A 13,299-nucleotide genomic window follows, 5' to 3' on the forward strand; every position below is an offset into this window, starting at 1 on the left:
TTACAACTACGGATGGATGGATCAGTCTATTTATGGGCTGTGCAAATTTCACATGTGTTCATGCATATGTTCAATCCCATTTCTGCAATAATCTGTGATGGTGATAATTAAATAAAATCCAAGCCAAAAAAACTCATATTTAAATGCACATTTAAATAAACATGTATAATAATATTTACATGTTCATTTTATCACAAAATGCTGTAGTTTTGGATTTAATTTCACTTAGGCATTTCTAAACATATTTTATCCTAAAATATACATTTCAGTGTATTTTTTTTAGTCAGTATCTGTATTGCAAAATTCACAGATGTGTGAAGTTTGAAGAATAGTTATGCTCTTAAGAGTTTATTAAAATCATTCAAGTCATGGCAAGTAGAATAATTATTGTCAGTGCTTTATTTTGGGGAGAAACCCTGAAGGAACTCGGCTAATAGGGTATTGGGTAAGCAAGCAGGATCGCAATGGCTCTTATCAATACTTGACCTAAAGAAGGAATAACATGGATGGAACTGTGACAGATTTAGCAGGCCCTCATAATTGCATCTGCTGAATTTGTTTTGTTATCCAATTGCTGCAAAGTCTTTTATTTCATCACTTCCCATCTGCAACTAAGTAGAACAGCTGCCATTGTAATGGTGTTCACCATTTTAAATCATGCAAAAATGCAGGGGGAAAATAGAACTCATGGGTTTATAATGGCTTTGGAAGTAATTTAGATGAATGTTGAACCTGTTGTGGAGTTTGTGAGGCTCTGCTAAGCTTGGGGGTGTTTTTCTTCTGTGGCTGCTATGATATTTAACTGCGAGAATATTCAACTATACTTGAATATTCAGAAATCTTATATTCCTATTCTGTTTCAGGCAGACCCCTCTTCCCCTCACAGAGATACAATTCCCAGAGTTTCCTATGGAGGAAGATTGATTGCTAAACAGCTCTGGGAACTGCAGTTCTGTGAGGGGAATAGGGGTCTCCTAACTACTCTCAGCATTCTTAACAAGCTACACCTCCCATAATTCTTTGGGGAAGTCATGAAAAGTGGTAGTATAACATTTTAAATGTATGGTGTGAATGTGGCCTTAGTCTGCTGTCCAGCCTGGCAGCTGCTGATGGGCAATGTCAAGTCGTCTCCTGCCCTCTTCCTTCTTATAGTTCTTTATCTTTAAATTTGACTTGGACTGGACATCCCTTCAAATAGAGAACTCCTTCGAACAGAGGACCTCCCTCCACAAAGTGGGGCACAAGACCATCTTTGGAGGCACCGAGAGAAACGAAAACTGGCAAGGAAACAAATGACATTACTAGGTTACATTTTAGAAAGAAAACTTAAAAGGTTTGGACTGCCTTGTTATTGCACTCGGGCTAACACTTTCATTAATCATAAATAGAATATAAAATGAAGATTGGAGGAGACATAAAAATGGAACATAAAATCATAAAATGATTCAAATGTGCCCTTAGCAGGAAGTTAAACTGGCAGGCTGAGGCTGAAGGGGCCTCAGAGCCTATGTAATACTAATGGATAGTTATTGCAAAGGTGTAACATGAAGGTATTCCTAAAGTTAGTGGAATAATGGGAATGTTGAAAGCTAGAAATAAGCAGTTAATGCTAATGTACTGATGCTTTCACATAGTTAAGCTTATGCATCCATTGATTCCAAGATCCAGTATGAGAGATTTAGCATCCAATGTTAGCCCTACTCAGAGTCACCCATTTCAATGAGTGGACATAAGAACCTGCTGGATCAGAACAATGGCCAGCATCCTGTTCTCACAGTAGCTAGCCAGATGGCTGTGGGAAGCCTGCAAGCTAGACATGATCACAACAGCACTCTGCCTACCTGTGATATCCAGCAAATAGTATTTGGGGACATCATGGTTTAGCTCGGTTCAATAATTTCAGTGGGTCTCTTCTGAATAGGACTTAGTTGGATGCAACCCTTCAGCTGCAATTCAGGGAACAAACTCTGTTGAATATAGTGGGACTTATTAAAGGTAAAGGTAAAGGGACCCCTGACCATTAGGTCCAGTTGTGGCCGACTCTGGGGTTGCGGCACTCATCTTGCTTTATTGGCCGAGGGAGCTGGCGTACAGCTTCTGGGTCATGTGGCCAGCATGACTAAGCCACTTCTGGCGAGCTAGAGCAGCATACAGAAATGCTCTTTACCTTCCTGCTGGAGCGGTACCTATTTATCTACTTGCACTTTGACATGCTTTCGAACTGCTAGGTTGACAGGAGCAGGGACCGAGCAGTGGGAGCTCACCCCATCACGGGGATTCAAACCGCCAACCTTCTGATCGGCAAGTCCTAGGCTCTGTGGTTTAACCCACAGCACCACCCATGTGGGACTTACCTCTCAGTAAACACACAAAGGATCAGTCAGGTCATAATGATAACAACTGAATGATACTCAATACAACCAACAGAAGCATGGCCCTCGAACAACAGGCTTGTTCCTTGAACTATGTGAATATTGCACAAGTACCAGGATGGTCTGAGGCAGTCTAAATGCAACAGTAACTGATATGCATGCTGAGATTGGAAAAGTGACTGTCTCCATGAATTCCCACAGTGAATTCTCTGTTAACTCTCTAATGAATAGGCTGAATATCACTTGAATTAAAGGTAATTTTATGACATCACTCACGGATTACCTTTAAACACCGAAATGGAAATTGGGAGCCTGCCGAACATGTTTTTCACAGCACCACAAGAGTCTGAATTATAAGTAACAAAACAACATGTAATATCAATCAAAAGTGATTCTACAAACATCTGGAGAAAGAAGCGATGTGTGTGTGTGTGGTGTTACTCCGACTGCAAAAGTAAGAAATCAGAACCTAATGGAAGTATATCTAAGCAAGACTGCTGACTCATAACAAACATGGGTATGATTTCATCTCATAAGAAGGCAACACTGGAAAACTTCTGGACTATGTGAAACACAGAATTATTCATAGAAAGATAAAGGTATACTGTACTTCAGGCATATTTGCTAGAGTTTAGGCAGCGTTGTTCTCACGGTCGTGGCAAACCTGTACCCGGGTTGTGCAACTTAAGACTGCATCTTAAAGGCAAGAATATTCCTCAGTATCACAAAATTCTGTGCACATCTGAATGTAGGTCTCTTGGAAAGGGCTAGGTTAGAACCAGGGGGAATTTCTGAATCGAGTTTGGTCTTACTCCTGCCTTTATTCATTATGTGGCTCTAGCATTACTTCCTAATGCAGTAACATAGAAAGGAAATTATCAATTTGCAGCTCTTATGCATGGAACACTGCATTATTCACGGAGAAGCCAAAAATTCTCTTTAGACTTCAGTTCAAAAATGGATTTTGTTGTGTCTACCATTTTTATTTTACCCAGCAATTTCCTTGAGTGAGGAAAGGAATCATTTCCCTCTGTCTTAGCTGTTTTCAGAGCAATGAGAGGGAACATTATTCATTTCATTATGAAGCCAGTCCGATAAGGACATTTCTTCTTGATTTCACCCTAGGGACTGGTAGTTAAAACTTAATCGTTCATTTATTATGAATTAGCCATGTGGCATACATGGTTCTCTTCTTCTACATTTTATCCTCACAACAACCCTGTGAGGTAGGTTAGGCTGAGAGGCAGTGACTGGCCCAGGGTCACCCAAGGAGTTTCATGGCAGCTGCCAGCTCCCAGAACTGCAAGGATCATTTTGTTGTTGTTTAGTCGTTTAGTCATGTCCAACTCTTTGTGACCCCATGGATCATTAGTGCCAGTAAATTCAGCCAAATTTTACCCCCTGAAAGTTAGTGAAAGACACACGCACAAGCACGCACGCACACACACACACGCACACCACAATTTGCTTCCTGGAAACAGGGTAATGACATTGGAGGGCCATTTTGGGTAAGTCCTAAAATGTTTTGGGAAATCCTAAACTGACTTGACCATCTCACAAAAGGTCTGGGAATACTAATACTTCAGTGAGTGCAAAACTAAGGATTAGTGACTGAATAAAAGACAACTGAGAGCCCTCTTTAAACTTGCCTGTGTTTTCTAGCAGGAATGTGAGACATCAATAATAAAGTATAAAAATGCAAGTTGCTTGTGAAAAATGTGCCATTCTTCTAGAGACAAGAAAAAAACCCTGTCCATCTCAGTTAAGAATGGGCTGGATTTTTCTGAGTCTTTGTGGGGGATTTCTCAGGGAAAATCTGAAATTCAAAATAACTACATTTCCCAGATACCTCTCCTCTCACAGAGCTACAAATCTCAGCACCCTTAACAACCTACACGTTCCATGATTATTTGGGGCAGGGGGAAAGGGGAGATGAAGTCACTTGCTTTAAATGTATGGTGTGCGCACAGCTAAGAAACGAAGACCCCATCTGCACTACACATTTAATGCAGGTGCATCCCACTTTAGCCAGCCATTGCTTCTCCAAATGCGTGGGCAGTCATAGGAAAACAAATAGGACACGGGTGGTGCTGTGGTCTAAACCATGGAGCCTCTTGGGTTTGCCAATCTGGAGGTTGGTGGTTCAAATCCCCGTGACGGGGTGAGCTCCCGTTGCTCTGTCCCAGCTCCTGCCCATCTAGCAGTTTGAAAGCACGCCAGTGCAAGTAGATAAATAGGTACTGCTGTACAGTGGTACCTTGGGTTAAGAACTTAATTCGTTCCGGAGGTCCGTTCTTAACCTGAAACTGTTCTTAACCTGAGGTACCACTTTAGCCGATGGGGCCTCCCACTGCTGCCGCACCGCCAGCGCGTGATTTCTGTTCTCATCCTGAAGCAAAGTTCTTAACCCAAGGTACTATTTCTGGGTTAGCGGAGTCTGTAACCTGAAGCGTCTGTAACCCGAGGTACCACTGTAGTGGGAAGGTAAATGGCATTTCCGTGTGCTCTGGCTTCCATCACGATGTTCCATTGCATCACAAGCAATTTAGCCATGCTGGCCACATGACCCGGAAAGCTGTCTGTGGACAAATGCCGGCTCTCTCGGCCTGAAAAGCAAGATGAGCGCCGCAACTCCATAGTTGCCTTTGACTGGACTTAACCGCCCAGGGGTCCTTTACCTTTTTTATAGGCTTAAGCTGCAGAAAAGTACTGGAGCAAGGGGGGTTGGGGGAGGAGAGAGAAGGATTTGTCCACAAAGGAATGAGTAAATGAGCTTAGAAATTAGATGAATGTAGTTTTCTCAGCTAGACCAGTCTTAAGTGCACCAGGTAAATTGCTCAACGACACACCCACCTCTTTTTCCTCCTTGGAGCTCAAGAGTTCTGAGGTGTTAAATAGCTCTTGCTCCAGGCTGCCTTCCCACAGTCCATTATGCACTTGCAGCCTGAGGGGGAGGCCGGGTTGGAAACGGTGCATAATACATACTTTAAAGTGAAAGGCATAAATAATACATATGGTGTAGCTATTTGCGACCTTATAATGGCTTCGGTCTTTGACTACAATGTGGAACTACTGCCAGGAAATTGTGTCAGAGAGTGGATGGGAGCTAAGTGATATCCCCGCGGAGGAATAAATGTTTTGTGACATGGAGGAGCTAATGAAACCCGAACCTCCCGAGTCCTTGCGCTTCCCCTCCCCAAAACATTTTAATTTTAAGGCTGTAAAGTGCAATGAATGTTCACAATTGGGATCTGCAGCCAAAAAAGAAGAAGCTGGTAATAAAATGCGAGTGATAAAGGTTCAGACATTTCTGGCTGGTAAAGAAAACTGTGAGGAAGCACAGATCCAGGTGCATGAGTAGGTTATACGAAAAAACACCATAAAAACATTGAGCAGAGATATTCACGATAAACAAATATATAAAGATATATAAAGTGATTTGTGACCAAAGTGTGACACTCTCATTCAGATGCGTGTTTATTTTTTGGTGACGAACAAAACCAATAATTAAATGTTTAAATCAAAAAGTTTTCCGTTTCTGTCTTCTCCTGCTGCTCTGATTACCACAGCATAATATAAGAGTAGCTGAAGAAAGAGGAAGCAATAATGGGTTGTGGGTCACTGGAATAAACATATTGTTGTTGTTTAGTCGTTTAGTCATACACGACTCTTCGTGACCCCATGGACCAGAGCACACCAGGCACTCCTGTCTTCCACTGCCTCCCGCAGTTTGGTCAAACTCATGTTCGTATCTTCGAGAACACTGTCCAACCATCTCGTCCTCTGCTGTCCCCTTCTCCTTGTGCCTTCCATCTTTCCCAACATCAGGGTCTTTTCCAGGGAGTCTTCTCTTCTCATGAGATGGCCAAAGTATTGGAGCCTCAGCTTCACGATCTGTCCTTCCAGTGAGCACTCAGGGCTGATTTCCTTAAGAATGGAGAGGTTTGATCTTCTTGCAGTCCGTGGATCTCGCCAGTGTCTCCTCCAGCACCATAATTCAAAAGCATCAATTCTTCAGCAATCAGCCTTCTTTATGGTCCAGCTCTCCCTTCCATACATCACTACTGGAATAAACATACAGTTTTAATGATTAGCTGCATTCATTCTTCTAGGATCCAGAGCAAACTTCTCTGAAACGCTGTTTGAATGCTTTAAAAATCCTCTCTCTGAATAATATTTTCACAGTAAATCACTTAATTTTTTATGGCTCTTGTGTGTTCATGTGCACATGCAGACACAGGCCAGTTATTAAAAACATAGTTAAAAAAATACCCCCCATATATGGCAATCTTTTACAACTGATGTATCCTTGTAAGATTATATCAGGCTGGCATAGATGTAGCAGTTAATGAACTGGACTAAAAAACCCCCACCTGTATTAGACTGTTGTTGACAGGCTCAGCTCTGAACATTGTATAAGGTTGTTGTTAACAAGCTGGGCTCCGAGGACCGCTATAATAATCTGAACTCCTGTAGCAGGAAAAAAGTGAGCTCTAGTTTCTCATTCAAACATGTGACAGTTGCAGTATTCAGTGTATGAAAGTAGAAAAACTTGTATCGGAGAAATGGCAGACCCAAATCCACATGATTATACCTGGGGGACTGTGCTTTTTCTCTCATAAAAGTTTGGAAATCAGTTTCTGAATGCTTGTGCTACAGGAGTTCTTACATTTAATTCCTAACCTTCTTTTGCACTTTACTATTTTTACCCTAATTGGTCCATTAGGACAAAACTGTACATTACATGCTGCCAAGCAGATCTTTTCTTTGAATACCTGTCCGCTGAGGTGAGCATTTCATGCATCTGATGAAGTGGACTCTAGTCCACACACACACACACACACACACACACACACACACCGATCTCATAATAAAATGTGCTTGTCTTTAAGGTGCCACACAGGCATATTTCTTCTTCCTGGCCAGATCTATTTCCCAAGCCATTTTGAAACAACTATTTTATATGTTTCCTTGTTTTATTCCTCTGATATCCCACCGGTCCTCCAGGAAACTCAAGACACAATACAGTGGTACCTTGGCTCTCAAACGCCTTGGTACTTAAACACCTTGGAACCCAAACACTGCAAACCCGGAAGTAGGTATTCTGGTTTGTGAACTTTTTTTGGAAGCCGAACGTGCTTCGTTTTGAGTGTTGTGTTTCCGATTTGAGTGCCACGCTTCTGTTTTGAGTGTTACGCTGAGGTCTGCCTGTTTTTGCTATTTATTTTGCGTTTTCATTTTTGCGGCTCTTTTTTGTGTGTGACTGTGTGGAACCCAGTTCAGCTACCGATTGATTGATTGACTGATTGATTGATTGATTGTGTTACTGCAGTACATTGTTTATTGCTTCATTTTATGGATCAATGGTCTCATTAGATAGTAAAATTCATGTTAAATTGCTGTTATAGGGGTTGTTTTTAAAAGTCTGGGACAGATTAATTCATTTTGCATTACTTTCTATGGGAAAGCACACCTTGGTATTGGAACGCTTTGGTTTTGAAACGGACTTCCAGAACAGATTAAGTTTGAGAGCCAAGGTACCACTGTACATATAATAATAATAATAATAATAATAATAATAATAATAATAATAATAATAATAATAATTTATTATTTATACCCCGCCCACTCTGGGTGGCTTCCAACAAAATATTAAAATACAATATTCTGTTAAACATTAAAAACTTCCCTTCAGATGTCTTCTAAAAGTCTGGTGGGTGTTTTTCTCTTTGACATCTGGTGGGAGGGCGTTCCACAGGGCGGGTGCCACTACTGAGAAAGCCCTCTGCCTGGTTCCCTGTAGCTTTGCTTCTCGCAATGAGGGAACCGCCAGAAGGCCCTCAGCACTGGACCTCAGTGTCCGGGCAGAACGATGGGGGTGGAGACGCTCCTTCAGGTATACTGGACCGAGGCCATTTAGGGCTTTAAAGGTCAGCACCAACACTTTGAATTGTGCTTGGAAACGTACTGGGAGCCAATGTAGGTTTTTCAAGACCGGTGTTATGTAGTCTCGGTGGCTGCTCCCAGTCACCAGTCTAGCTGCTGCATTCTGGATTAGTTGTAGTTTCCAGGTCACCTTCAAAGGTAGCCTGACACAGAGTGCATTGCAGTAGTCCAAGCGAGAGATAACTAGAGCATGCACCAGTCTGGCAAGACAGTCTGCAGGCAGATAGGGTCTCAGCCTGCATACCAGATGGAGCTGGTAAACAGCTGCCCTGGACACAGAATTGACCTGTGCCTCCATGGACAGCTGTGAGTCCGAAATGACTGCCAGGCTGCAAACCTGGTCCTTCAGGGGCACAGTTACCCCATTCAGGACCAGGGAGTACTCCACACCTGCCTGCCTCCTGTTCCCCCCAAAACAGTACTTCTGTCTTGTCAGGATTCAACCTCAATCTGTTAGCCGCCATCCATCCTCCAACCGCCTGCAGACACTCACACAGGACCTTCACCACCTTCACTGGTTCTGATTTGAAAGAGAGGTAGAGCTGGGTATCATCTGCATTCTGATGAACACCCAGCCCAAACCCCCTGATGATCTCTCCCAGCGGCTGCATGTAGATGTTGAAAAGCATGGGGGAGAGGACAGAATCCTGAGAGCCCAGGGGTCTGAACACTCATCCCCCCCCCCACTTTCTGAACATGGCCCAGGAGGAAGGAGCAGAACCACTGTATAACAGTGCCCCCAGCTCCCAGCCCCTCTAGACTGTCCAGAAGGATGTTATGGTCGATAGTGACGATCCAGCAGAACTAGGAAACAGCTCTCACCTTCATCCCTAGCCCACCGGAGATCATCAATGCGCCCAAGGCTGTTTCAGTCCCATGACGAGGCCTGAATCCTGACTGGAAGGGATCCAAATGGTCCACTTCTTCCAGGTGTGACTGGAGTTGTTCAGCAACCACTCACTCAATCACCTTGCCCAAGAATGGAAGATTTGAGACTGGGCAATAGTTGGCCATATTGCCGCATCTAAAGATGGCTTTTTAAGAAGCAGTTTGATAACCGCCTCTTTCAGCAGGTCTGGGAAGTCTCCCTCACAGAGAGAAGCATTCACCACCCTGCAAAGCCCATCACCCAGCCCTTCCCTGCTACCTTTTATAAGCTAGGATGGGCAAGGATCAAGGGAACAGGTGGTTGGTTTCACTCGTCCAAGCAGCCTGTCCACATCCTCAGAGGTAACAGATTGGAATTGATCCCATGCAACATGGTTCTCTGCTGTTTTATCCTCCTATCACTCAACCAGGCTGAGAAATACTGACTGTCCTGACAGTGGAATCATCTCCCTCGGGAGGTTTTTAAGCAGAGGTTGGATGGCCATCTGTCATGGATACTTTAGCTGAGATTCCTACATTGCAGGGGGAGTTTTATACTGGACCTTTTAATTTTCTTTTTTAGAGGAACTATTGCACTGTTTTTCCACAGTGAATTGCCAGTAGTCCGTGATTTAGGATAACTAATGCATATTCACTTCTTAGCTCCCCTGCCTATGACTTTCTTTTTTTTTTTTATAAAATTTTTATTGGGTTTTTACATTTTATAAAGACAATACACACACACAAAAAGACAAAGACAAAACATGTATAATTTCATATCCTTACTTTCTTTACCCCCTTTCCCTGACTTCCCCCCACCCCCTCTTCATACATCCCAATTCCCATAATTAGTTCAGCAAGTTCTTGTCCCTCGTCCTTAACATATTGTTATTATTTTTTAAGCTTAGCTCTTTTTACTTGGCCACATTTTACTTATCCAATTCTCTTATAAATATTAAATCCTTTTTCTAAGGTCGACCTAAAATCCTTTCCACGAATTTCTCCCTTTTTATATTAATTATAGGTCATAATAGCCAAACACAAAGATCATGAAATTTTGAAATTCTGTTCTCCCCTCCCTCCCTACCCCGGTTTCCATCCCTTCCCAAGCAAATGTCCACAAAAGCAGTTCCTAGCCCGGATTCCTCACATCCGAGGCCTTCAAATCTCTGTCAGTCTCTCTCTGCCGGTTTTGTTGGTAACCCTTTTTGTTGGTCCTCAAGTCTCGAAGGAGTTCTATCCCAATCACATCAAATTTTCTTCCATCCAAAATGCTTAAAAGCAGTTGCTGCAAAAGGTCAGCTGATCTCCCATACTCAGAGAGGAAGTCCCAATCATATTTCTTTACTCTTTTATATTCCAGTATTCCAAGTACTCCAGGGGCTTCCTCCTTCCTCTTTCTCATCTTTCGCAGATTTGTAATCCAAAGATCTTCTTCTTTATTTTCTAACAATATAGGCTTCTGGTTGGTATTTTCCACCTGTACTCTCTCCACTCCTTCTTCCCTCTCCACCAGTTCCAAAAATGTCTCTTCTGGTTCAGCTGCAGATTTTTTATCAGTCAAGTCCTTTATGCATTCAGCAGAGTTGCTTGTTTTAGAATTCAAGGTCATAAGTTCTTTGTTCATAGCCATGCTCTGCTCTTGCAGGATTCCCACGAGAAAAAACATTTTTTCTATCTCTGCCAGTAATTTTCCCTCTGCAGCCATTGTAATGTCTCTAGTTCCCCCTAGGGGGATTCCAATTGCTTAATAGTCCTTTTCCAACAATCCGTTACTTTGTTGTTTATTACTACTTTGTTTCCAACCACCTCAATTCAAATGTAGCACCTTTAGTCCAGAGAGATATTAAGTAATAAAGTTCTTAACTTTAACTGCCCGTTTGACAGCTCCTTTGACAGCTGTCAAACTCCTTATTCTTTTTCCTCAGGCTCACACACAGGACGCTCCTGGGTCCGGGGGGGGGGGGGTTTACACAAAAACTTCTAAAGTTCCTCTCTTATCTGACACCAAAAAAGAACAGTGATCTCTCCACCTTAGTTCTCCGATCCTTGCTTTAGATCGTTTGTAGGTGGGGGGGGGTGCGGACTTCCCTTTAGCGCGTCCCCCGGTCGTCCGAATTCAAAGGTAAAAATTTTAAAGTCCAAATTCCATAGTACTCACGGGTTGTTTGTTTTCCAGTCCAAATTTTGGGGAAAAAGTCAGCGCTCTCCGGCCATGGCTCGCGGCTTCGCTCCACTGAAGTAGCGGTCTACTCACAGCACCACGCCACTCCCCGTACCCTCTCCGTAGCCTTTAAAAAGGCTCTTCGTGGGTTGGGGAGGGCGCTTAAGGTGCCCGCCGAGTCACCAAGTCCGCAGGCTTCCGCGCCTGCGGTTTCTAAGGGTCCCCGCGTCGCCGGTGCAGCAAGACCCGTCTTCAGCGGAGCCGATTCCCTCCGGAGCTCGGAGGGAATCCGCCATTAGCCGATCACGCTAACCCGGAAGTGCGCCCCTGCCTATGACTTTCATGTCCTATTGTCTTTATTAGCTAGCATGTTTCATCTTGTTTATGTCCTCCCCAATTCAAAATGTATCAGGAGACATTGCATTCACTCCTGTGGAGCTTGGCTTCCTGGTTTTAGCAACGTTTATTGCCCAAGACAGTGCTGCTCATCAATTCATTAGAGTTTTTGCTTGACACAAAGTAATATTTTACATAACTACCGCTGATGAATAAACATTTTTTTTGGTATTAAATTTCCTTGCCTTCATCATGAGAAGTTAATTGGCACCTCAGAGAGAAACAGCATAAGGAGTTTTTGCTAACTGAAACATTATATACAAATACTGCAGTTGAGTTTCAGCATATTAGATGGGTCATGTCGAAAATCTGGAAGCTGATATGCATGCAGGATCATGTCCACTGATCCACCTAGATCAGGTTTTTTCCCATTCCAAGGGTCACAGGCGAGTTAAAAGTGATTATTTGTTCTCAGAAAAGTCTGCATAATAAGTTAATGGTAGTGGATAAAGACTAGAGACACATACTTAGAGTGGGTTCAGACTCCCACTCCAACCATGTAGCTCAATGGGTAACCTTCAGACATAGAATTATAGAATTGTAGAGTTGGAAGGGACCTCAAGGGTCATCTAGTCCAACCCCCTGCAATGCGGGACTCCTGCCCACATCGATCCCTGGGTGGGCTCAAACCACCAACCTTTTGGTGAACACACTGACCCATTGAGCCGCAAAGGTGTTTCATGCTAAGTGTGTTTTGGAATTGGGCCCCACTGAACCTAAATGGACTTACCATTTGATTTGATTCCCTCCCTCTCTTTCTTTTTTCCTTTCCTTCTCCTACGATGAGGCTACATTTTAATATTTTAATGTTTCAATATTTTAATGTTGTATTTTAATTTTGTTTTTAAGTTGTAATCATTCAACTTGTTTTTATTATTGCTTGTAAGCCGCTCTGAGCCCGGCCTTGGCTGGGGAGGGCGGGGTATAAATAAAAATTATTATTACTATTATTATTACTATTATTTATTATTATTACCTCTGAGTAGATGTGTATAACATAGGATTGGAAAGTTAACCTTTGGCAGCAAACACAACAAAGATGGCAACTCCCCTGAAATGTTTCACACAATGCAGAACTAAGTAATCTGTGGAGCTAGCTTGTACTAATGAAGGACTGCTACACAATTTTCAAAACTAGGACATGTTGCCAAGGCATTTCTTGGTAACATTGGCCCTGGTACTCAGGTGAGTGGGGGTGAAGGCACATTCATGCAGGAGCTTGCAATGCTGTCTTTCTTTGGTCACAGGATTCTTACCACATGCTAAGTATGGTTGACTTGCCCTTTGCTAGGTTTTGTAGCTGCTTACTTCGGCCATCTTGCTTTCTAAAGTCTGGATTTAAAATAGAGTAATAAAAATGCAGATGAGCTTCTTGAATAGAGGCCTGTGACAGTGAGACTAATGGACTTTGGGGTATGTTATAAACTCTTCCTTCTGATAACGCTAACATCAAATGATGGAAAGGGGAGCTTCTTGAATGCAGCAGACATTCTGTTCATTATCATGAGCTGCTATATGAAATAGACTGAGTATCTTATTTATCGGCATATAAAA

At 42.8% G+C, this 13,299-nt stretch overlaps 1 protein-coding gene across 6 annotated transcripts in view; it reads left to right on the top strand.

Moving 5' to 3' along the window:
* KCNH1 (potassium voltage-gated channel subfamily H member 1) overlaps positions 1 to 13,299 on the top strand; it is a 223,006-nt gene that overhangs the window by 193,288 nt on the left and 16,419 nt on the right. The gene's annotated exons all lie outside the window — the stretch shown is intronic.

The sequence above is a fragment of the Podarcis erhardii genome, assembly GCF_964252035.2.
Source record: "Podarcis erhardii genome assembly, chromosome: 3".
Lineage (NCBI taxonomy): Eukaryota > Metazoa > Chordata > Lepidosauria > Squamata > Lacertidae > Podarcis > Podarcis erhardii.